The sequence below is a fragment of the Schistocerca americana genome, chromosome 5, assembly GCF_021461395.2.
Source record: "Schistocerca americana isolate TAMUIC-IGC-003095 chromosome 5, iqSchAmer2.1, whole genome shotgun sequence".
Taxonomy (NCBI): domain Eukaryota; kingdom Metazoa; phylum Arthropoda; class Insecta; order Orthoptera; family Acrididae; genus Schistocerca; species Schistocerca americana.
Window position 1 is genome coordinate 680,091,294 of NC_060123.1, and position 26,860 is coordinate 680,118,153.

Sequence of the window (26,860 nt, forward strand, 5' to 3'; positions counted from 1 at the left end):
TATAAATGACTTAGTAGATAGTGTCGGAAGTTCCATGCGGCTTTTCGCGGATGATGCTGTAGTATACAGAGAAGTTGCAGCATTAGAAAATTGTAGCGAAATGCAGGAAGATCTGCAGCGGATAGGCACTTGGTGCAGGGAGTGGCAACTGACCCTTAACATAGACAAATGTAATGTATTGCGAATACATAGAAAGAAGGATCCTTTATTGTATGATTATATGATAGCGGAACAAACACTGGTAGTAGTTACTTCTGTAAAATATCTGGGAGTATGCGTGCGGAACGATTTGAAGTGGAATGATCATATAAAATTAATTGTTGGTAAGGCGGGTACCGGGTTGAGATTCATTGGCAGAGTGCTTAGAAAATGTAGTCCATCAACAAAGGAGGTGGCTTACAAAATACTCGTTCGACCTATACTTGAGTATTGCTCATCAGTGTGGGATCCGTACCAGATCGGTCTGACGGAGGAGATAGAGAAGATCCAAAGAAGAGCGGCGCGTTTCGTCACAGGGTTATTTGGTAACCGTGATAGCGTTACGGAGATGTTTAATAAACTCAAGTGGAAGACTCTGCAAGAGAGGCGCTCTGCATCGCGGTGTAGCTTGCTCGCCAGGTTTCGAGAGGGTGCGTTTCTGGATGAGGTATCGAATATATTGCTTCCCCTTACTTATACCTCCCGAGGAGATCACGAATGTAAAATTGGAGAGGTGAGAGCGCGCACGGAGGCTTTCAGACAGTCGTTCTTCCCGCGAACCATACGCGACTGGAACAGGAAAGGGAGGTAATGACAGTGGCACGTAAAGTGCCCTCCGCCACACACCGTTGGGTGGCTTGCGGAGTATCAATGTAGATGTAGATGTAGATGTAACCAAGCAGGTCCATGGAACCATACAGAAGCATGGTGAAGTTTATCTGCTGTGGTACCTCTGGAGGTTAGATCAGATGGATTTTCGTCGCCAGGGCAGTGCCTCCATTGTGACGGTTTCGTTAGTCGTTGTTTTCCGTGACACAGTTTAACACAAAGTTTATCCATCGATAAGGGCCATGTTGTATCGATCCTAAGGCTACAATTGAGTCAGTCCACAATGTTGCACGACTTGCATTATAGCTCGTGGCCTTATAAAAATAATGAAGTAGTCTAGATCCAAGAAGTGTCGCTAGAAGTTCCAGCTGTGTAAGAGTTATTTTTTTTTTATGGGACCTAGTAGGTTTTTACTGCAAACTAAATGGACTGATACCGTATTTCAAAAAATGGTTCAAATGGCTCTGAGCACTATGGGACTTAACACCTATGGTCATCAGTCCCTTAGAACTTAGAACTACTTAAACCTAACTAACCTAAGGACAGCACACAACACCCAGCCATCACGAGGCAGAGAAAATCCCTGACCCCGCCGGGAATCGAACCCGGGAACCCGGGCGTGGATACCATATTTGTTGTGGTGCACCGTACATAAAGGACTGCTCCGTAGGCCTTTTCTGATGCGTCGCAAAAGACATGTGTTTCTGGCTCGGTGTTTTCAGAGACACCAACCCATCGTGGCATTTTTATGTGTGAACATGATGGCAATGTTGATACCCACATTCGCCAGCGTTTTCCAAGATCAAGGGGTAAAAGCTCATCCCATTCAATTCCTCTTGACCAAATTTTTTGAAAAATTATTTTTGCAGTGAGGGACACAGGAGACAACAAACCCAGTGGGTCATAGAATCTAGCAGTGTTTCGTAGTACTTCTTGATTAGTGGCAGGACGATTTATAACGTTGTCGGTAACATTGTTGTGAACAAAACTGAGCGTATCAGTCTGTGTGTTCCAGTGGACTCCCAATACCTCCGTATCTGTAGTGTTTATGACACCTTCTGATCGCCATATTCCAATCAGTTGGCTTGAATTTGTGGAATTGAATTTGTGAATGTGTTATAGTCCAGCACTTCCTTGTGAAGACTAGAACTAGACAGTCAATAACAGCTTGACTACGAATGGTTTTGTCTTTTCAGACAAAGAGACTGCTTAATCTACGATTCAGTCATAGAAGTGTCACTCTCAGATTAATCAAGTAAGTATACAGGCACATATAACTGGCGCACACATAAGTACTTTTTGAAACATGCTTAATGTCGTTACAAGATACCCTGTATTTACCGGATGCAAAAGGGGACTCAACACAGATCTGTGTGATAGGCTGCTATATACCAACTGCGGTGAGTGTAAGGTTTTGTCAGGAAATCTAATGTATAAACATGATTTTGAAGAAAACAGTTAAGCTTTCTGTAATAATGCCTGGAATAACGATCACATGTAATTTTTTAACCAACACATTTATTTCCTCACTGTCTTCAGCTTCAGAGATGTAGCGAGCCGTTACCGTTAGGAAACCTTTTGGTGTTGTGGGCTTCCCGACACTGGGCTTTGCGACCTGTTACGTCAACGTGGTGTTTCGGAGCACAAATATTTTAGCCGTAGCGATACCGACCGTCAATGGAAGCTTAATAGTGACCTAGCCTCTGCTGCTGACCGTTTCTCAATAAGGACAGGATCAGTCCCTTTCACATTTTATCCAGCCTTAGAAATGGCTAATACACATGCATGCTCTCGCTCTCTCTCTCTCTCTCTCTCTCTCTCTCTCTATATATATATATATATATATATATATATATATATATATATATATCATAGGTTTTATTTTCTTTTTACCTTCACGTTTGTACCTTTCTACAACGTTACTGTATAAAGCCATTACATTACTCGAGAAAACCATCATCATTTCATTTGGGCCTTTGTTCCACTTCAAAGCGGCGTCGGCCTTGTGACTATGCATTTGGCCATGTTAGTGTCGGAGGGTGGCGGGATGCCCTTCCTATCGCCACCAAGAGCCCCCGAGGACGGAATTAGTATAACCCAGCTATCTCCATCTAGAATAAGCCATGAAAAAATCCGAATACTTTCGAATGTCTGTGACTGTTGTAACTGAGGCTGGACGTCTGGACCAGCCCAGTATTCACCAAGTCGGATGTGGAAAACTGCCTAACAACCACATCCATGCTGGCCGGCGTACCGGCCCTCGTCGATCTTTGGCCAGAGTGTCGACCCAAGTCCAGGAAGCAGCGGATTATGGCTCTCAGCTAACCTGGTAAGTCAACATTACCGGCTAAACTGATTAAACTTATCATCTTATTGTATCTTACTCAAATTTTTTAATATGAAAGCCATGATTTCAACTTTCTTATGTCAGCCAATTCGTTATTGAAATATCTTTTTACCTTTTGTCCACATCTATCTATATTTTTTTCTCTTCTGAAGTTGTGGGGTAATGAAATACTTTTTAATTTCAAGTGTTCCATTTACTGCTTCCTCCTTCATACGTTCTCATGTTTTTGACTCATTGGGTAGTTTACTTTCGTACCATACGCCAACATTCGACAGAATTAGTGGTCCTGTGCCGCTGGTTAAAAACATTTTACATTTCAATTGGAATACTAGCATACTGATTGGCCATATAGTCAGCTAACTTAATTACCTTTTCTTCACTGGACATTTTCTCCATTATTAATAACCACAGCCACCCGGAGTTTTGTTAAGGAGCAAAATAAATAAAACAGAATATCCCTTCGTCTCTTCTTCTGTGATTTCGATGTCAATGTGTAGCGAGTATAGTTGTTTGAATTCTTCCAAAAAACTGTCAGATGACTCCCCCCAACCTCACGAGCTAGAATAGTTTCCTTTTCATAAAGAATTTTCCTAGCTTCTATACAATCGAACACCAGGATTAATTTCTCAAAAACGGGGCCATCGTCAGTTCTCAAAAAACTGTTACCTCAAGTCAGTTTCATAACGTCTTCGCTCAGTTGAATCTCCAAACTAGTTCCAGGGTTTTTGGTCGTCCCAAAAGCTTCCCTACTTGCTTTACACAATGAAATCTTGCTGTTGTCATAATTTGGGCTACATGGGTCGAAATTAAAACTTTGTCTTTCAAATCTTGCAATCCATCGTTAAAAATTTTGGGAAACAAGCACTGTGTTTTCTTCGTTAACTCCTGTCCTGCACTTACACATTCCTTTCTTATATTGCAAATCTGCTCTGTCAGGTGGGCATTATCATCGCTGTTCAATCATGGTCCTGCCATTTGCAATTTTTAAATGCCTCGTACTCACCCTGTTCGGAATTCATGCGCAAGCAGTTTGTCGAAGCATCACATTTTCTGTGTACCCGGAAGCGGTAACTAACCTCCAGAAGGCATACCTTCCCTTTTGTCGTAATTATTTTCACTACCCACCATACATAGAATTCAAATAACTTAGGCCTGTGGAAGTATAAAGGAACAAAGGCTGTTGGCGAGGGCACTGCCACACTGACGGTGGCAAAGACTTCCGCAGCTGATGAACAACTGGTGCAAATCAGCAGGAGGCTCCGGTCGGGGAACCCACGGTACGAAAATGCTTGGTCGCAACTCCCACACTACCAAATGGCATTGCCTTACAGATCTGCGTCCTCCTCGGCTCTACCGCAACGATGGAACTGTTTAACACATCGTACACCATTAGGGATGACAATTCGTCGCCATATATTAAGACATTGGTTACTTCCTTGTCGTCCACTTCTCCGCCTACTTTTAACGAATGAGGAGAAACATGCTAGACAGCAGTGGCATCAGGTAGTGTATTCGGTCGAATCAAATTTCTGCTTGTATGAAAATGGAGGCCGCATTCCCATCACTGCAGCAGGGGAAGGGGGGGGGGGCGGGGCAGCATCACAGTGACCGCATTCACACAAGACAATCAGCGCCCACTCAAGGCCTTGTGGTGTGGGGTGCTGTTGAGTGCAGCCACAAACCACAGCTGCTGTGTGTCCAGGGCACTGCGGCCAGTGTGATCTACGTCAGTGACATCTTGCGAACCATTGCTATACCATGCCTGCACGACATACCAGATGTCATTTTTCAGCAAGACAATGCCCAATCACATGTTGTGGTGCGATATCGTATCTTCTTAGCATCACCAGATGTTCTGCTTTTGCAGTGGCCCGTCAGATCACCAGACTTGTCGCCAATTGGAAAACTGTGGGGTATGGTGAAACGAAAGGTGCAGTGCTGTGCCCAATTACCAATCACCAGAGATGAACTTTGGAGGCAGGTGAATGAACACGAATGGCTGTACCACTGGACGGCATTCGCACCTAATATGCGTTGATGCTATCACGCATGGAACAAATTACTAGGACCAATGGCGAAACATGTGCCTATTCAATAACAGGACACATGCTGAACTGAGGTGACTCAATTGCTAATCATTTCTACAGAACAGATTAATGTACATTTCCTGAGACTATGAACATCCTATCTCTAGCCGTTGAAGGTGTTCTGATTGCTCTGAACGTGAGTATACAAATGGTGGGTAGCCATTCTAAGAGACGAATTAAACTAGCAGCTCATTTTTCTTATATCCTTTGAATAAATGCTGCTACAAAATGCCAGCACATTTTGAACAGCTCGAAAACACGGTCACATTGGTAAAGTTTTTTGTAATGAAATGACGAGAAACCTAAAACTGGTGTTGAAGTGTGCACTTTAATTGAAGACATACGTCACGTCACGTCATGACGTCACATCACATTGCCGCACCGTGTCGTGGCACCTCGTGATGCGTTGGGTAGACGTCGTGAATTTGTCAGTCGATAACAATGCAGCATGTTGCCGATTTATTTGTCATTGCAGAGACACCACCCCATTACTTGTGTTGGACGTCATAGTGTTATAAATGAAATCATTCGTACAAATAGTCACGTCGTAGAGAACTCCATACGCTCTACCGATTTCTAGCCAGATTTGTTTATACAAGACAAATACCACACAGTGTGGTGTCACCGCCAGACACCACACCTGCTAGGTGGTAGCCTTTAAATCGGCCGCGGTCCGTTAGTATACGTCGGACCCGCGTGTCGGCACTATCAGTGATTGCTGACCGAGCGCCGCCACACGGCAGGTCTAGAGAGACGTCCTAGCACTCGCCCCAGTTGTACAGCCGACTTTGCTAGCGAAGGTTCACTGACAAATTACGCTCTCATTTTCCGAGACGATAGTTAGCATAGCCTTCAGCTACGTCATTTGTAACGACCTAGCAAGGCGCCATTATCAATTGCTATTCATCTTGTGATGCATGTACCGTCAGACCGATGTTCACCAATTATGGATTAAAGTTAAGTATTCCCGAAGCTACGTACTTTTTTTACTAGACTCAACTCCTTTAACTGATCCAGACCTCACGCCAGCCTGCGTGAGCTTAACGCGTGCCTTTTGGCTTCCTCCTAGTGGCTTGGCTGTCTTGCCAAGTCACAACACACAGCAGTAGGTAAAGAACCACTACATTATAAGATTATCGGACGTCACAGTAATATTTTGATGCTTAGAACCAAAGTTTCTGTATGTATGCAGCACAGCGCTACAAAATACACCTCTAGAGACCTAAGAGACGAAAATGAATTTGCCCACAAGGGAATCCGTCCCTCAGACTCGGTTATGTTGGTGTGTAGCCGAGGACTGACCTGGCAGAAAATCCTAAGGAATTTTGGTCTTATGTCAAAGCGGTAGGTGGATCAAAACAAAATGTCCAGGCACTCTGTGACCAAAATGGTACTGAAACAGAGGATGACAGACTAAAGGCCGAAATACTAAATGTCTTTTTCCAAAGTTGTTTCACAGAGGAAGATTGCACTGTAGTTCCTTCTCTAGATTGTCGCACAGATGACAAAATGGTAGATATCGAAATAGACGACAGAGGGATAGAGAAACAATTATAATCGCTCAAAAGAGGAAAGGCCTCTGGACCTGATGGGATACCAGTTCAATTTTACACAGAGTACGCGAAGGAACTTGCCCCCCTTCTTGCAGCGGTGTACCGTAGGTCTCTAGAAGAGCGTAGCGTCCCAAAGGATTGGAAAAGGGCACAGGTCATCCCCGTTTTCAAGAAGGGACGTCGAGCAGATGTGCATAACTATAGACCTATATCTCTAACGTCGATCAGTTGTAGAATTTTGGAACACGTATTGTGTTCGAGTATAATGACTTTTCTGGAGACTATAAATCTACTCTGTAGGAATATGCATGGGTTTCGAAAAAGACGGTCATGTGAAACCCAGCTCGCTCTATTCGTCCACGAGACTCAGAGGGCCATAGACACGGGTTCACAGGTAGATGCCGTGTTTCTTGACTTCCGCAAGGCGTTCGATACAGTTCCCCACAGTCGTTTAAAGAACAAAGTAAGAGCATATGGACTATCAGACCAATTGTGTGATTGGATTGAGGAGTTCCTAGATAACAGGACGCAGCATGTCATTCTCAATGGAGAGAAGTCTTCCGAAGTAAGAGTGATTTCAGGTGTGCCGCAGGGGAGTGTCATAGGACCGTTGCTATTCACAATATACATAAATGACCTTGTGGATGACATCGGAAGTTCACTGAGGCTTTTTGCAGATGATGCTGTGGTGTATCGAGAGGTTGTAACAATGGAAAATTGTACTAAAATGCAGGAGGATCTGCAGCGAATTGACGCATGGTGCAGGGAATGGCAATTGAATCTCAATGTAAACAAGTTTAATGTGCTGCGAATACAAAGAAAGATAGATCCTTTATCATTTAGCTACAAAATAGCAGGTCAGCAACTGGAAGTAGTTAATACCATAAAGTATCTGGGAGTACGCATTAGGAGTGATTTAAAATGGAATGATCATATAATGTTGATCGTCGGTAAAGCAGATGCCAGACTGAGATTCATTGGAAGAATCCTAAGGAAATGCAATCCCAAAACAAAGGAAGTAGGTTACAGTACGCTTGTTCGCCCACTGCTTGAATACTGCTCAGCAGTGTGGGATCCGTACCAGATAGGGTTGATAGAAGATATAGAGAAGATCCAACGCACACCAGCGCGCTTCGTTACAGGATCATTTAGTAATCGCGAAAGCGTTACGGAGATCATAGATAAACTCCAGTGGAAGACTCTGCAGGAGAGACGCTCAGTAGCTCGGTACGGGCTTTTGTCAAAGTTTCGAGAACATACCTTCACCGAAGAGTCAAGCAGTATATTGCTCCCTCCTACGTATATCTCGCGAAGAGACCATAAGGATAAAATCAGAGAGATTAGAGCCCACACAGAGGGATACCGACAATCCTTCTTTCCACGAACAATACGAGACTGGATTAGAAGGGAGAACCGATAGAGGTACTCAAGGTACCCTCCGCCACACACGGTCAGCTGGCTTGCGGAGTATGGATGTAGATGTAGATGTTTGCTGATACACTAACTGCCAAAAAAGTTTCGGTATAGTCCTCTCCACTCTACCGCCTGACATTGATGCTACATGAGTTCTGGCCGTGAGATCTCCTCCCCACGTTAATAACGGCAAGCAGATCCCGACTCGTCGATGAAAATATGTAAGTCTGGCACACACTTAGATATCGTAGAAGTCGCCCCAGCATTCGCATATCGAACGAGTCAAGCGAGATGCTGGTAGGGATGCCACTCATCGTGTGATTGTGACCACCACGCCGCGAATAAGTTAGTTCCGCATGTTTTCCTGACAATACACCAGACCATTTCCCCAGACGAGGTAGAGAGATTTGCACAACGTATGTGTAATATTCTCCACCCTCGCTGCTGGCATAAATGGTGCTCAATGCATCAGTGAGAGGGTATCCCGCCACAGAAGTGCCTGTCGTAACTCGCTGGCGTCTTTGCACACAATCGTTGCTAACAGTTGAAGCGCCAAGAACTGCCCTCCCCACCCGTTCATCCTTTCTCTCTGGACCACCTAGGCGAACCAGTCGCAACTCGCAGACGCTTAGACGCTCACCAGACGAAATCGACCTAAGTTTTTGTACGTTTGTAGCAGTATAAGGTTTGTAGCAGTAAGGATGTACCAATACACGCTTCGTTGCAGTGAATCCCTTGTCGCTGTAACACACTCCTTATTAAGCCAAAGACTTCTCCAAGGCACGAGCAGCGTAATGCTGGACTTGTTGCTGGTGGCATTAATCCAGATGCTAGTACTATGTAAACTGAAATTGGCCAAAACTGTTTTTCGTGAAAAAAAGTACTGAGAACACACATATATAGTCAACATAACGTAAGGGAAAATAGAACTTTTACAGTTAGATGCTTTCCTCTCTGTACCTCTGCTTTTTGTTAGTAGCACTAGGTGTCTTACTGTGCGTGCGTCTTGAGAAGAGAGATACCGAATTCACATGATCCCCTTATAAGCAACAAGCAGCCCAAAGTCCGGATAAGCAATTAATTAAACGTAATGGATTAGAGTCCAATTTGGAAGTAGAAGTGTTCTTGAGATAATTACTGCCTACACCCATTAAAGCGAAGTGGTAGTGTGTCAGACTGTAAGTCAAACCTCGCATTTTGCCATAACACGCCACGTAATTCCTAAAAAACTTATGTACGTGATAGATAATTATTGATTCGGAGACCAATCGTAGGTAATACCATATTACCATCTGCAATATGCAGTGGAATCGTAAAAGATCTGGAAGGGCGATGTTTCCACCAACCATAGCTGTGAGGGCATAAGAAATCTAGTTTCACAGACTTAATACTGTAGGAAGTGACATGGGGAGGTTAGATGATTTCAATCATCCGGCGGAGTAACTTTGAATTACACTGTCAGATTTGTTGTAAGTAGCTTTGTTTCTTTGTGTAATGGGCCTCCACGTTAAAACACCCCAAAGGTGTTCTATATGATTCACGTCAGGACTCTGTGTATGCCAGTCAATTACTGTCGTGTAACCACCCCGTCATAGGCCGTGCATTATGAACAGGTGCTCGATTGTGTTGAAAGATGCAATCGCCATCCCCGAATTGATCTTCAACAGCGGGAACCAAGAATGTGCTTAAAACATCAATGTATGCCAGTGCTGTGATAGTGCCACACAAACAACAAGGGTTGCAAGCCCCCTCCATGAAAAACATTACAACACCATAACACCAGCGCCTCCGAATTTTAATGTTGGCACTACACACACTGGCAGATGACGTCATCCGGACATTCGTCATACCCATACCATGCCATTGGATAGCCACATTGTGTACCGTGATTCGTCACTCCACACAACGTTTTTCCACTGTTCGGACGTCGAATGTTTACGCTGCTTACACGTAGCGAGCCGGCTATTGTGGCCGAGTGGTTCTAGGCGCTTCAGTCTGGAAGCGCGACCACTACGGTCGCAGGTTCGAATCCTGCCTCGGGCATGGGTGTGTGTGATGGTCTTAGGTCAGTTAGGTTTAAGTAGTTCTATGTTCTTGGGGACTGATGACCTCAGATGTTAAGTCCCATAGTGCTCAGAGCCATTTGAACCATTTGCACACCAAGCGAGGCGTTTTCCTGGCATTTACCGGTGCGATGTGTGGCTTATGAGCAGCAGCTCGACCTTGAAATCCAAGTTTCCTCACCTCCCGCCTACCTGTCATAGTACTTGCAGTAGATCCTGATGAAGTTTTGAATTCCTGTGTGATGGTCTGCGTAGATGTCTGCCTATTACACATTATGACCATCTTCAACAGTCGGCGGTCTCTGTCAGTCAACGGATGAGATCTGCTTGTACGCTGTTATGATGTACTTGTCCCTTCACGTTTCCACTTCACTATCACATCGGAAACATGGGGCATAGGGATGTTTGGGGAGTGTGGAAATCTCGCTTCAGACGTATGACCATGTTCGAAGCCCGTGATTTCCGGGAAACACCCCATTCTGCTCTCTCACCATGTCTAGTGACTACTGAGGTCGCTTATATGGAGTACCTGGCAGTACATGGCAGTTCAATGCACCTAATATGAAAAACGTATGATCTTGGAGGTTTCCGGGATACTTTTGATCACATAATGTAGGTCTGCTCAACGTAATTATCTCCCTTCCGCATCAGGAACGTATAAATTCTTGCCTACTTCTGCCACGAAGACAGTCACTCCCTCTTGGAATGAATAGTTATTCCATGCGATCTCATATTTGATGTCACTAGACTCTCGAATATTCTTAACACTATCAGAACAGCCACTAAGAAAGTAATGCGGCCCACACTTGTTTGCTTTCGACCGAAAGACAGCCATCCATCCTACGTACAGTACACGGTAGAGGTGTCAGCATCGCTGTTTGGTGGCTCATGTAATGGGTTCCCATGTTAAACAATTGGAACTACAATCAAACAGAGCATAGACTCTGATCTTATGGAACATAGCACTACCACACAGATTACAGTATTTAATACTCCGGAAAAAGTCAGTTTGGACCTTACATAAATCTGTATTTGTGTTTCTAAAACTATATAGGAAAAACACTCTAATGCGTTTTTGCCAGGAAATACGACCACTAAGAGCAACTGGTTTTTACTAACGATGATTGTTCACTATAGCAGCAAAATACCATCGGATATTGGTCATTATAGCTACACTATCGATTACGCAAACTTTTAAATGTGATTGGACCCACACTATATTGTTTGCTCCGTGAGGTGTATACGCCAGAGTCGTGTGTTGGGGGTGTAGCGTTCAACAGCAACGAACAACATTCACAGTGCTACGCAGCACACCAAAAACCCATACTTAGCTGTGTCCTCGGAGCTCAAGCGCAGCGACGGCATAATTTGTAAACCAACTGAACCCTCGCAAGTGGACGGCTACAGATGTCGCAGGCAGACAGGCAAATATAGCTATCTGACCGACCCTGATTATTCAGCTGTGTGATAGACAAGACCCCCCGTATAGAATCGTAGCGAGGAGTAGGCAAGCAGTCGGGATTGTAAACATCTGAGGATCGCCGCCCCTAATTCCCTCTCTCTCTCTCCCTATCTCTTTAGTGATAGCACATCATCGTCCATGGTACATGCATCCAAGGCAGTAAACCTCCCTCAACTGATACCAATGGACAGAACAACCGAAGAAAGTTCAATAATACAACAGCTTCCTCACAAATACAGAATTAGCGGGAGTCCACAATTTCGTCTTGTCTCTCTAGAATGTTCCATCATTACACTAGTAAGATAAATGCGCTGTGGATCCCTCTAGCTACTCCTTACAGGTACTATCGACCGATTACCCCATCTGTACAATGATTATGTTTCTTCTAAGTACGGGGTTTTAACTTTAATAGTGACTACTATTTATTTACAGCTCATACAAAATAGATGCGTGTTTAAAAGTTTTACTGACCTTCAAAGTAGTCACCATCACTCTGTATAACCCGCTACCAGCGATGTAGAAGTCGTAGGATACTCTTAGCAGTGACAGTTGTGTTGACAGTTCGAGCGGCGCGGTCTATTGCCCGACGAATTTCTAGCAGTTCAGAAGCGAATGCTGTGAAGTGTTTCCTTCAGTTAAGAAATCGAGTCGAGCTCACGAGGGCTTAAGTCAGGGGAGTGCTGTAGGTGGTATAGCTCTTAGCAGCCCCATCAGACAAAAAAATCAGTAACAGCTTGCATTGTATGTGCTTGAGCATTGTCCTGCAAAATGATGGTCAGGTCCTGCATAAAATGTCAGCTGGTCGTAGTTTGTGATTTCTGCGAGAGGCCATGAATCAGACCTCGAAGCTGTGGAGGAGAAACGAATTGTTTGGCAATGTACAAGGGATGTTAGAGTAGAAAAAAACAATGTTTCAAACAACAAGACAGGGTCACAGTGTCTTGTGAGTTACAGCATAATCCGTGGGATACAATCGTCCTCCTACAGTACAGGGGATGAAACATTAAACTGGTCTGTGCAGTTGATTAATACCTCTATATTTAATAGCATCGTCACATGTGCTGAAAGCCTGCGCGCATGCGGTATTTGTTTTAGATATATGGTAGGAGAGAGACGCGGTTAACTTCTTATCGATTTCTCTATCAGATGAAGTTAGTGGAGCGTTTATAGTTCGTAATTTTTGTCTGTTGGATGGTATAGAATAACGAAGATAGGATGTTGGGGAGATAGATGTGAATGGACGTGGATCTATAGTACTTGTATGTAGTTTGGGGACGCACGACAGTGCAGTAGTAAACATCCTTGTCCTTCAACCTGATCCTGTTTCCATCGACTGGTCAAAACACAGTCCTGTCGCAGTAACGGAGGTCAGAAAGTTTCTACACGGGATACAGAAGGTGGTATATATAGTTTCCTCAGACTTCTACTCAGTTCCGACTTACATTGGAACGATCACATGCGCAAAGTTGCAGCGATGGTAGCGCAAAGTCTGAGGGGGCAATTGCGGGATGCATAGGGACTACCTAAAACGAGGCTGGAAATATACTGCAGCAGATAGGTTCGAGAAAGGCGACTCATTTCGAGATATGAGGAAAATGATTCACTTGTGACTGTAATTATTAAAGGACTTCTGCATAGGATCCAACGCAGGTATGTGCTTGAATGGGGTGACTTGATTCCAAATCCCAGACAGCATTTCTAGCGGATATCACAGCATTAGCGAACAGAACAGTTACTGTAGATTTCTTATGACCTCCATCAGCACACCATCTACTGTTTGTGATGTTTCTCAGTTATCCGTCGCCTATAGCCCAGTGGACATATCACTGAACCTCTGACATGGCATCGAGACAGAATTCATTACAAATACTGGAGAAATGTCTTTTTTTCCCAGTAGGATAAGACCAATTGTATGGTGCAGTTAGTTTTTGCGATTTCAATCCACCCTTGTGCATGCTATGCATAAAGTTGCGTAATTTGTGATTAATTAGGTAATTAGGATGGATATTTGTGTCAGTTGCCCGAGCAAAATAAATAAAGTACACTAACCTAACCGTCTCCTCCCGCATCTGGACAGTTTCCATGTGTTAGGGGGGTGCACTTGGGCTTCCCATCCAGTAGAATAAGGTTTCGAGTCGCTGATAAGTTGCGTTTTTTTAAGTGCACGGAGTGTTTGTGCTCTGAATTATTTTCGGGTGTTTAAGCGTTGCGAGCGTGTTTACATGTATTATTTCGGTGGTCTACGTGTGGTTTTACGTTTTTATAGTGTGTACTGGATTATGTGGGTAATTTACGAGTTGTCTGCGTGTCTGTACATCGGATTAATGCATTATTTATGAGTAGTTTCCAGTTCTGTAAACTGTATATTGTGACCTCAAACATGCCAGGGTGAATGTTCTGTACTAGCATAACAAATGAAGTGGGTGAGATCCGTCCATACAAAATGGTTTCAAAAATAAATAAATTACAATTGCTCCTCTCTCCAGCAGCCCAGAACAGACTGATTCCTTATCCCACCAGTTTTCCCCTCCAGACCGCCGAGGGGATGAGGAGGCTGGGGCAGACGTGCAGCTGAAAAAAACATGTGACCTCATCATGATGATGTGCTCCTATGGACTGAACTGCACAATCATGTGACCTATCGTGATGCCCTCAAGTGGTGAATATGCGAACTAGGTCAGTTCTTTAGTCTCTTGGATTGCAGGCAGTTGTCTCTTGTGTGGTGGAAGCTTATTCATATGGGTTTTTGGAAATGGCAGTTCCCGCAAGCCAGATGTTTCCATGCATTGTGTAATGTATCTTTAATGCAAAGCATTTACTTGCAGGATCGTATTCTTCCTCTTCATATGTTCAAGCATTAATGCTCGCTTCCATTCTTCATGCAGTGAGTTGTGGATGCACTCCTCAGCTGAATGAGTGCATGTAATACAGCTATTAAAACTCCCCCTGCTTGCTACCAACATCTCGCTAACTGAACACCGACAGCTCAACAAGCACTGATATCGCAGCATCTTGTGGCGGTAACACAACACTAATGCTGTGGGTAGATAATAAATTTAAACAAATTTCAACAAATTTTTACAAATTTAAGCAAGTTATTCTCGAATTGAGTGACATCATGAGCAATCTGAGGAAATTCTCAGGTGCCAAGTATGAAAGGGACGCTGCTGCCTTATGTTTGTGGGACCCACGCATCGCTTGGCAGCTGATGGCTGCATCATCAAATTGCAGGGGCCGCATTCGGACTCCGGCGGCGGCATTTGGCGTCGAATGGTGGAACGTGGTCTTTTGTTAGCAATCTTTTGTTTAGCATATATTCCATCGATTTCACTGACCAATAGGATGCTGTGAATTAAAAAAACTACCCCATACATGTGAAGAATATCGGTTTAATTAAATTGCATAAATGTTTTGTATAAATGTGGTGTTAGCAGTACAGTAGTTAAGGGGAGTGTGTGCGTGACTGGGTGACATGGAGCAGAACAGCAGGTTAAGTGCAGAACAATAGGTTAATTTGCATAATTTTTATGTAAAACATAGTACAAACTTTAAGGGTGTGGGTGACAAAGAAGAATGCGCAAGAAATGGCGTTCAAAAGAATGTGAAATTCGATAAGCGTACCAGAAAATGGTGAGAGGACATAACTAATTACTTAATTTAGTATCAAAGGCGGTACAATAGTTTAAAGAAATGTCAGTGACATGGAAAACCACTTAACAGAACAATAGGTTAAAGGGTTGAACATTAAGTTAAGACACCGAGAGTACAGTGCTGGACATTAGGTGTTATGCAACGTGTTTGTCCCATGTAATTGCTTCTTACAAGACCTACATGTATCCAAATAGCAGAGAATGATGACCAAGAGAAATCAAATTCCTCACAAACTGAATTTTTTACAAATAAACAATATAGCCTTGAATTACCTACTTGAGATCCTTCCTCTCCACCAAACAGTCACCAATTTCCATATATTCCATACGCTGCTTTGAATCTCGTAAATGGTTGAATTGTTTAAATTGTGTAAACAATATTCCATACACAGAAATCTATTTCCTTACAAATGTCCAATCAATTGAGCCTTTTTCCGAACAATTTCCTGGAGGGAGGGTGGGAGGGGATTGAGGTTTACCAGAGATGGAAAGGTTAATTCATTTATCAATTTAATTAAGTAGTCAATCAAACTGATAAGTGTGAGAGGCGCTATTCTAATACCTCAAACTTGGAAGTTTGCCTGTAGCAGCGAGGGAGAGGGGCGGATTGGAGGTTTCCTGAGGAGGGAGGGTAGTGGCAGGGGGTGGGGGAACAATAGGTTAAATGCATGTCAATCAAAAGGAAGGATCCTTTTAGCAAAAAAATGGCTCTGAGCACTATGGGACTTAACATCTATGGTCATCAGTCCCCTAGAACTTAGAACTACTTAAACCTAACTAACCTAAGGACAGCACACAACACCCAGCCATCACGAGGCAGAGAAAATCCCTGACCCCGCCGGGAATTGAACCCGGGAACCCGGGCGTGGGAAGCGAGAACGCTACCGCACGACCACGAGATGCGGGCTTTTAGCAGAACAATAGGTTAACTACCTGTCAATCAGAGAAGAACAATAGGTTTAAGTCTAAGTTCCTACCTGCCCCTGACTTATGCAACCTGCACTAACGAAATGCTCCATAAATGGCCTAGCCCACCTACTAATGTTTAACATCAGGAGTCCTGGGAACTGGGGTGATGTAAAACTTTTGTTGATGTTTGTAAATAGACAAAACCTCTCCCTATGCTACTCAGTACCAGACAGCCTCCAGTTATAATATAGTGAAAATATGAAAACTGCTTCGAATATATAAAATATCGTGTAATGAGAGTACTTACATATCTGCATCAGCGTGTATTCTGCACGTCTAATGTAGTACTGAACTCTTGTCAAAAACAGAACTCAAATGATGGAATTTGTTATTAACAAATAGGAACATATCTCTTATGCTGCCCAGCTCCATGGTGACTCTTTCCAGTGCCCCAGTTATTTAAGGTATGAAGGGGTCCTGAGGGGATGGGAGGCAGAGATGGGTTGCTGCCATTTTCATGACACTTGACAACTATAGAGTTACATCATAACCTTAAATAACAACAATTCCATTTATGCTTCCCCTGGGTGACCTTGAACAACTCCTGGGTGATTCCCCAGGGTGGAGGAAGTTTGGGACCCAACGAGCATAATTGTATAACCTGAAAGCAGATGTTTTTATCTTATCTAGAGGTCAGAAAACAGTTATGACTGATCTGGGGCCTCAACCTCCAATGCTGCCCTACTCATGTGCAAAACTTAAACTAAACTCCTTCCAAACAGGCCATGGGGGCCCAACAGTTTAGACCAACCATCAAGTCATCCTCAGCCCACAGGTGTCACCGGATGCAGATATTTAGGAGCATGCAGTCCCCACACCGCTCTTGCAGCCACATGTCAGTTTATGAGACTTGAGCCACTACTTCTCAATCAAGTAGCTTCTCAGTTTGCCTCACAAGGGCTGAGTGCACCCCACTTGCCAACAGTGCTCGGCAGACCAGATGGACACCCATGCAAGTGCTAGCCCAGTCTGACAGCGCTAACTCTGATGATCTGACGGGAACCGTCAAGGCCGTTGGCACTGATGTGCACATCACATAATAAACTGATTACTATTGTCACTAATCATAAAGAAACAAACACACAATCCCCCTGCTGCTCAATCGCCTGAGTATATCCTCTCATATATATATATATATATATATATATATATATATATATATATATATATATATATATATTACTCATCGATTCTGATGTCCCATTCATTCTCTCCACTGCAGAGATAACTTAACTTCTCCTACCCTGGACGTTAAAGCTACGTGAGAGGTCCTGAAACGCCCTCCATAAGAAGTTAGAGAACTACTGCTGGTGGTTCAAGCTGCACACGATCTTCAGATGTCGTCCTTGTAAGAAGCCCCAAAAGTTCAGCTTGTTCTTTGTGCCATCTTTAAAGAAATAGAGTACCATCTGGCATCGAAGACACGTTACTGCGTTCGTTGTAGTGCATGGATAGTATCTACTATCTGGGAAGAGTACAATCGCTGGTCAACTGTCTTGTCCCACCCATAGAGAAAAAGCGATCATCTGTGTTATCAAACTCCACACTCCTGCCCACTGTGTGTAATGCAGCATTCATCACAGTCTAGACTTTGACACACAGAGCATAATGATCAATCAATCAGATGAATCATGTGGAGTCTGCATCATGTCACAGGTATAGCATTTGTGTCAGGTACAACATTGCACAAGTCTGTGCCTCTGTGTCAATGGAAACACTATCTACTGATCGCCATACCAGATGCCAATTGATTTGTGGATACCTCCTCAGAATGGGGTTGCTAGGCCATCCTGTAGTTACTATCTGATAGCCGTCTTCTGGAGTCGCAAGTCTGGTTCCTGGCAGCTATATTTGTATAGGGTGAATTGACTGTTAAATGTGTTGGACAGCCACAATTAAATTTCTAATCACTTATGTCTCATGTCATCTCCACAGTTTTAACATTGTGCCTATGCATAGCGCAACCACTCTTTTGTAAACATGTACAAGACCCAGTCAGTTCATACCAAGACAGGGGCCTGGGAGTAGTATCTGACTTTAAAAAGTCGACCTGCACTCATGAAGGAACCAAAGGATGCCCAAAAGTATTGCGCTACTATCGCCAACGTCGGGAGTACTTGTGCAAAGTGTAGAATCCGTAACTCCAGATAGGTGTTTACATGTGTGACCTGCTGGAGGATGTCTAAGGCCTGTGTGATCTTCCTGTTGACACCTGCCTGGACTGCTTGGAGCAGTCTATTAGTTGTACAGTGCTGAGCGACGAATGCTGTTGGTAACAACAATTCCTAGGCATTCCAAGGTATCAATGAGCCATAAACGTGCTACATATTCTTCCAATAGCCTGACCCCAGTACACATCAACAACCAGCGTATTCACAGTTACATGGCTGCTAGTGGCCGTTCCATATTTGGGGATCCAATCTAAAGCCATATGCATGTCGTTATCAGTCCGCACCGCCATCACCAGGCCATCAGTATATGCTTTACACTTAAATGTATATCATCCCAAAGTCAGTCCTGTCAATCGATGGCAACAGCCACAGAGTAACAGATCAAGGACTGTCACATATAATATTATAGACAGGGGGCACAATTGTCTTTCGTATCTGGATACGACAGGGGATTTCGTCCTACACCCATTGAGAAACACTACGGAGAAATCATGATGGAGTAACCACGCCTTGACAATGATAAATGGTCATGGAAACCGCATGTTCATCAAGCCTGAGACTCACTCCATTGAAAGCTTGATGAAATCATACTGACAAGAGTGCTCCATGTCGGCGGAACGTCTTTGCTAGGGCGATCATAACGTGATAGTCATCCAGCGCCTACTAGATGTTGATATCTCCGCCGCGCGCCATATGATCGAGTGAGATAACCTGGCGCAATTTTCATTGGAAGCGTTCTGCTAATAGAATATGATATTTTAAAGTCGCAGTTCAGCAGCGTCAGCTGTCGTTAGTTCGGAATCTGGGTGCCACTTGAAGTTTTGTGTATCGCAATAATCAGACCCTCCACAAAGCTGACGGTAAGGGCACGTCAGGAGACATTATTTCATGGCAGATATCAGTCCATCGGGATGCTGTCATATAGCTGGTGATCCTATAAAATTTCAAAGGGGTGCCATGTGTTCCAAGTGATTTATTCACTGCTATCCCGTCAATGGTCTTCATCCTAAGTAACCTACTCCACACACACCGGTTATTAGGTAGGTATTCATAATGATGTGGCTGACCAATGTACACTCCATCGAGACGACTATCGGAATAACTCCTTACATGGGTGTATCCCGGATGTAGGCCATGAGCATGCTCCCACATGTCAAAAAAATGCATATTATGTGTCAACATTCGTAGTTCTGGGCACGGTGTGCATCGAGATAAGCGATCTTTCGGTGCAAGTAAAAAATTAAAATAGCCGTCTAGAAAAAAATAGTCGTGCTGTCCTTGTAAGAGCGAGGCAATTTCCTCTGTGAAGTACATAGATATAATGAGCCGTACATGAAGCACCGTCGCTGATAATCCTCGCACTACCCCCCCCCCCCCCCCCCCTCCCAACGAATGGTACAAGATATCTCATACACTGATGCCCTGATGCCTTCGGTAAGAAGTTTTGTAATGCTGCTGCCAGTTTTGAAGGTACGTAACACTAAGGCTTTGTACCTCTACATGATGGGAAATTCGTCGATGTACACTTCTTGTAGGAGGAGGATGTCTATGTCCGCCTTTTATAGCACAACTTTAAGTAAAGATAACCTTTTCTGCGACTGAATGACGTTGATATCGGGAGAGGCAAGCCAATATGCTTGTCTACATATGTACCGCACATGGAAGCTTATGTCATTTGATTTTGTATTGGCACATTGTGTTCCTCTGTCGTGTCTGCCAGCGTTGGTTATAGTTCTAACTTAAAGGGGCGCCGACCCTGCCGAATTCCCTGTTGCTACCGTCAGCGGATCACCTTCACAGTCGTCTTGGCAGCCCCATGTCTCTGTGACGTCTTTTCTGGTACCATAGATTGGTAATAGACTGATGGTAGCTCTGCGTTATCGAGCTCTTCAGGGCTATTCTACTGTCGATATGGTCGTGTTCGGGCTGTAAGGTCTCTGTTCCCTCTGTCATATAGCACACTTCTGACTCTTTGTTGACGGTCGCCCTTCGTACGTAGCTTCTTTTAGTCACGTTGTGGCTTAGAGCTCTTCAATTCCCGAATCGCTGCAGCATATATTCATTGCTTACTCGACCTACCTACACTGAAGAGCTAAACAAACTGCTACAACTGCGTAATATCGTGTAGGGCCTCCGCGAGTATGCAGAAGTGCTGCAGCATGAAGTGGAATAGGGTCGACTACTGTCTGAAGTGGTGCTCGAGGGAACTGACACCATGAATCCTACTGGACGGTCCATACATCCGTAAGAGGACGAGGAGGTGGAGATCTCTTCTGAACAGCACTTTGCAAGCCAGATATGCTCAATAATGTTCATGTCACGGGAGTTTGGTGCCCAGTGGAAGTGTTTAAACTCAGATGAGTGTCCCTGGAGCCACACTGTAGCATTCTGGACGTGTAGAGTGTCGCTTTTTCCTGCTGGAATTGATGAAGTCCGTCGGAATGCACAATGGACGTGAATGGATGCAGGTGATCAGACAGAATGTTTACGTAATATGTCACTAGTTAGAGTAGTACCTAGAAGTACCAGGGGACCGATATCACTCCAGCTGCACACGCCCCACACGGATACAGAGCCTCCGTCAGCTTGAACAGTCCCCTGCTGACATGCAGGGTACAGTGATTCATGAGGTTGTCTCCATACTCGTACACGTCCATCCGCTCGATACAGAATCAGGCAACATGTTTCCAGTCATCAACAGTCCAAAGTCGATGTTGACGGGCCCAGGCTTGGGGTAAAGTATCGTGTCATGAAAGGTAGACCAGTTGTCCTTTGGCTCTGAAAGCCCATATCGATGCAGTTTCGTAGAATGGTTCCCACGCTGACACATGTTGATGACCCAGTACTGAAACATGGAGCAGTTTGCGGAAGGGTTGCAATTCTGTCACATTCAACGATTCACTTCAGTCGTCTTTGGTCCCATTCTTGCAGGATCTTCTTCCTGCTTCAGCGGTGTCGGAGGTTTGATGTTTTACCGGATTTCTGATATTCACGGTACACTCGTGAAATGGTAATACGGGAAAACTGCCACTTCATCGCTACCTCTGAGTTGCTGCGTCCCGTCACTCGTGCGCCGTCTGTAAAACAACATTCAGACTTACTTAAATCTTAATAACCTGCCACTGTAGCAGCAGTAACGCATCCAAATACTGCGCCAGACACTTGTTGTCTTATATAAGCGTTGCCGACTGCAGGGCCACACTTTGCCGATGTCCAACTGATGCTTCGGTAACCATAAGGGCCGTTACTAATCGGCTCACAGAAAGGGGGCTGAGTTCACGGCACCCCTTGCTCCGACCTCCATTGACCTCTGTACACCAAAAAATTGCGTTATCAGTGGTGTCGGGCCACTCTGCCTGGAATCTCATTGACTGGAGTAGAACTGTCCTCAGTGAGGAGTCGTCCTCCTAAATGGGCCCCAATGACCAGCGAAGACATGTCTAGAGCTCATACGAACGTTGACGTACGGACATTACGTCGCCCACCATATGGCCCAACAACCAGGAGTACTGCCGTGTATTTCGTAGCAGGACTCCTTTGGTTGTCACCCGCGCCATCCTCACAGCACAGCAGTACGTCAGCGAAATTTTGTGCCTCGTTTTGTTGCCCTCAATGGACAGTCATCCTGGGTTTACACTTCAGCAAAACAAGGCCTGTCCACAAGTGGCGACAGTTTCTATTGCATGCCTTCGTGCTGCTTTCCAGAAACTATAATGGCGAGCAGTGTCGCTGGGTCTCTTCCCTACTGAATACGTTTGGAGCATTATGGGCAGGGCAGTCCTATCAGATAGTATTATGGCGGTCAAACGCACCAACTGGACAGAATTTGGCACGATATCCCTCAGGAAGGCAGCTCTCCCAATCAGTGCCCTACAAATAAGTGCTTGCTTTCATAAGCGACAGAGGTGGACCAACACGTTGTTGTCTTGCCCAATTACAGAGGCTCTTTCTCTTGAATAAACCTCGCAGTTTTTCTGAAACTGTAATCAGTTGTCTTCCTGGACATCACTTCTATAGATTTCCTTCCCATTTGCATACTTCTTCGTCGTGGATCGTTTATTTATTTCATTGTCTTAAAGTGTATTTCTGAGAAAACAGTAACCTAGTCTAATACTTTTAGTGTCTCAGTTAACATCTTAGTACCCATGTTAACTTTTAGTTACCTTCATCTTGTAACCTATTTCCTAGGCACTATGCATTTCGTTCAAGTGATCTACCTAAAGTTCACAACTGTCTCTGACAGAGTGCCGATGTTATCACAAGCCTTAAAGGTTTTCTTTCATCTCCCCATCTTTAATTCACGTTCCAAATTATCTTTGGTTTGCTTTATTTCTTCCTCCATAAGTAGGCTAAATAACATGGGCAGGGGTAGATTACAAACATGTGTCACCTTTCTGTCAGTCGATGTCTATATTTCGTGTTCTCTCACTTTTACAAGTAAAGTCAGATTTCTGTCCAAGCTGTACACAACGTTTCGCACCATGTATTTTATGTAACCTCAGAACAACATTTTGTAGTCAATACTGCCAAAATATTATTCCATTATTTTGCTAAAAAATTGAAATTAGGAGTACTCAACTTCTCAATGAAATTTTTGCTCTTTTTTCTTCATGTTATAATTTTTACACCCTTTCTTCAATTTCCATTGACGAACCTGGCGACTGCATAGAGATGAAAAAATGACCAAACTATTTCTAGTATTTTCTGGAAGCTGAACACAGAATATGTACATTACTAGTCTTTAACACTAGCTATTCGACCATAGAACTAATAAAAACAGTTTTAGAAAATTAAGAAACGTTATTTATTTCTTGACCTAGTAAAGACTCAAAGAGAGCCATTACTTTACGTTTTGGAATTACAAATTCCTTTACACCAATGAAATGTATCCGTATGACAACAACTTCTCCGTCAGGAGAAGCGTCTCCGTCATCCTCCATCTCCATCACATCGGCTAACCAATCTTCTTCTGGCATCAGTTCGTCAGTCCACCATAGATCTGTATCTGAATAATCCATCTCGTCCGGGTAAACCTCGAAGAGATGCAGCTCTTCTTCCAGGTCAGCCTCGATGTCCAGTACATATTCCTCGAAATCAATGTCCAGAAAGTCCATTTCCGATCGCCATCTAAAAAAATGAAGACTAAATTGATTTTTTTGAAGATATTCTGTGGATAGCTATCCTAAAATATGTTACCCTTCAACAGTGTCATTCTTGTGGCACGTTCTGTTAAGGAGTACGTATAACAAACCAACTTATAAAAGGCATCATCTGCACCAAGCTGATTTATTTCTAAAATACATTATCTGTTGACCTCACACTAAGCGTTTGCAGAGTACAAGTGAATGGTGCGACACACAGGAATACTACAACATATCGGATGTGTGAATTTGTCATTTACTACTTACGGTGCCACAAGTCGGTCTCTCATGCTTGTAGTTTACTACTACTAAAGTTTTAATTTTCTATCTTCACCCAGAAGACAGATACTGCCGCGTGTCACACTACAATGTCAGAGTCAGTTACGGTCTGCTTCTACGTCAGTCACGTCACCAGTGAGACGACCAGCCCCACCCTCTCTCTACCTCTGGGCTGTGTCCACCCTGAGCACTGTGGTTGGCGATCTTATCTGTATCTCCCCTCTTTGCAAGCACTGACGAGCTGTCGTAAACCATTATACGTAACATATATAAGTAACAGAACTTATCTTCTATTATTCAGAAAGACTTCGTACTTACATTTCAGTAGAGAGTATGAGCTGCCATAAAAGCCTGAAATAGAAAAGAGAAGAACATGCATTTTAATTACGATTGACGAAGGGTAAGTAGTTACATTTACTAACAATAAGCAATACTAAGAGCTCAAAGGAGCGAAAGGTTTTCTAAAATACGTATTTCGGTATGAAACTTTGTAAGAACTTCGAGACGTGAGAGCAATTGGTGCCTCTATGCGTCGCCAGCCACACGACAGCTCGACTACGACCAAAACGCGAGACTGACGCAGCGATTCCGGCCTACAGCGTTTAGAGTGGCGAGTGTGCGAGGATGCGAGAGCTGGCGGCGACTTACCAGCACAGAATCGCGAATGCGACGCTGTCGAGCGCAGTGATAAGCACGAGAACAAGCATGTTGTCTGACTGCTTAGCACCAAATTAGTGTTTCCGCGGTTACCCCGGCTGTAGCTCCATTGTCGATACAGGAGGCAAGGGAGACCCACCACTCACGAGTGTCGCGCCAAAAAACTGCTCAGCGAATCACTGTTTTTTTTCACATATTTATTTGGCCGCTGCGTATTAACAAAACATATTTAATGATTGTTGCACTGACCGACATAGTTTACATTGCAGTTTTATAATAGTTTAAAAATTGTTCTATATTCATTCATAAGCGGATCTGGGCGTTTCATTTGGAACCGCGTGACCACTACGGTCGCAGGTTCGAATCCTGCCTCGGGTATGGATGTGTGTGATGTCTTTAGGTTAGTTAGGTTTAAGTAGTTCTAAGTTTTAGGGGACTGATGGCCACAGATGTTAAGTCCCATAGTGCTCAGAGCCATTTGAACCATTTATCCACAACCGCGACATGAAGTTAAGGTGAAAATGCCGAGACTTGACAGATAAACGTTGGTTTTGATAGAAACTCTACAGATGTCCCGAGGATCCTGTTTCGGTTGTCTTTTGGTAACCACACAGCGCGTTCCAAAAATCTAGGTGGGATGACGTGCTTTGCTGTGCCTGCCTACCAAAGCATTATCGTAGTATACGTGGATAGACAAATTCCTGCTTTGACTAAAAATGTATCAAGTATTTTCCGCTTATCATGTGGTCGAGAACGGAAAGTTCGTTTGTGTCATACAATACTCTTTGAAGCATACTTTTTAAGCTGTACAGATGTCACGTGTAACATCTGATCCCAACCTGATGGAAAGTATTGTATATGTTTGACGTTTAAATAATCTAGTTGAGAGATATATGGTTTTTACATGCAGGAGGCTGTACTATTCTATAGAGTTGTATCTCTGGATTTGCAGCGGCTGTTACATTTCTTTCCATTCCAGTAAAATCTGCTACTTCAATGCAGACACAACGTCAGTGGTATTAAAGTACAGTAATGCTGACGTCCTGCCACTCGCCACTTTTCCGCTAGGCCGATTACCTCATGCTGTGTGATAGCGGTGTGTCCTTTGATTCAAAGTAATTGTGAACGTCTATATTGTAGAGAAATATCACTTACATTTTGAGTTCCATTCCTTATCTTCTAGTAGATCTACAGTTCTTCTAGAATCAGTAACTATAAAGACGATGTCGGAGGCAGTTTAGACGCATAATACTTCCCCAATACAAACGCTGGTTTCCGCCAGGAGTTTGCACATTTTCCTAGCTTGCGTACCTCCGCAATACAAGCCGCACGGCTTGAAAGAATTGTGAGCGTCATTGTCCACGAGGACGGGACGAGGTGAGTCGTATTAACAGCTGAGGTTTTTGGTGTAGCCTGTCCTCCACGCTGATGGAAGAGATCTGGTAGTACGACAATAGCTTCACAATCCTAGCTAAATCTAGGTTTGCAGTTTCATTTGCTGCGAGCATGATCATGTTCAAATGTTCAAATTTCTGTGAAATCTTAAGGGACCAAACTATTGAGGTCATCGGTCCCTACACTTACACACTACTTGAAATAACTTGTACTAAGGTCAACACTCACACCTGTGCCCGAGGGAGGTCTCGAACCTCCACCGGGGTCATGATCGTGTATCTTAAGGGTAATGTTCGATATTATGGCAAGATCTTATGCACGGTGTGTGAATTCTCTGTCTCGCTTGGTAAATAGTTCAAGGCACTACGATATGCGTAATATGCGTAGATAACTAGACGACGATTGTATAATGCCATGGTAAAGCGTAAATAGAACCAAGACCTCCACACCCCAGATTCTGCACTTACTATGACGAGTAACCGTCCAACGTCGCTTGCTAAGCATTCAAGATGTAGGTGCCTCCTCGGTCTCAGTATACAGGCACATATAACTGGGACACACCAGTACTTTTAGAAACCTGATTAATGTCGTTACAAGATATCCTGTATATACTATAAACAAAACGGGACTCAACACAGATCCGTGTGAGTGGCTTCTGTATACCAACTGCGGTGAGTGTAAGGTTTTGTCAGAAAATCTAATGTATAAACATGATTTTCAAGAAAATAGTTGAGATTTTCGGTAATAAAGCCTGGAATAACTATCTCGTGTAATTTGCTAACCAACACATTTATTTCCAAGCTGTGTTCGACTTCATAGATGCCGCGACCCGCGACTGTTAGGAAAGCATTCAGTGTCGTGGGCTT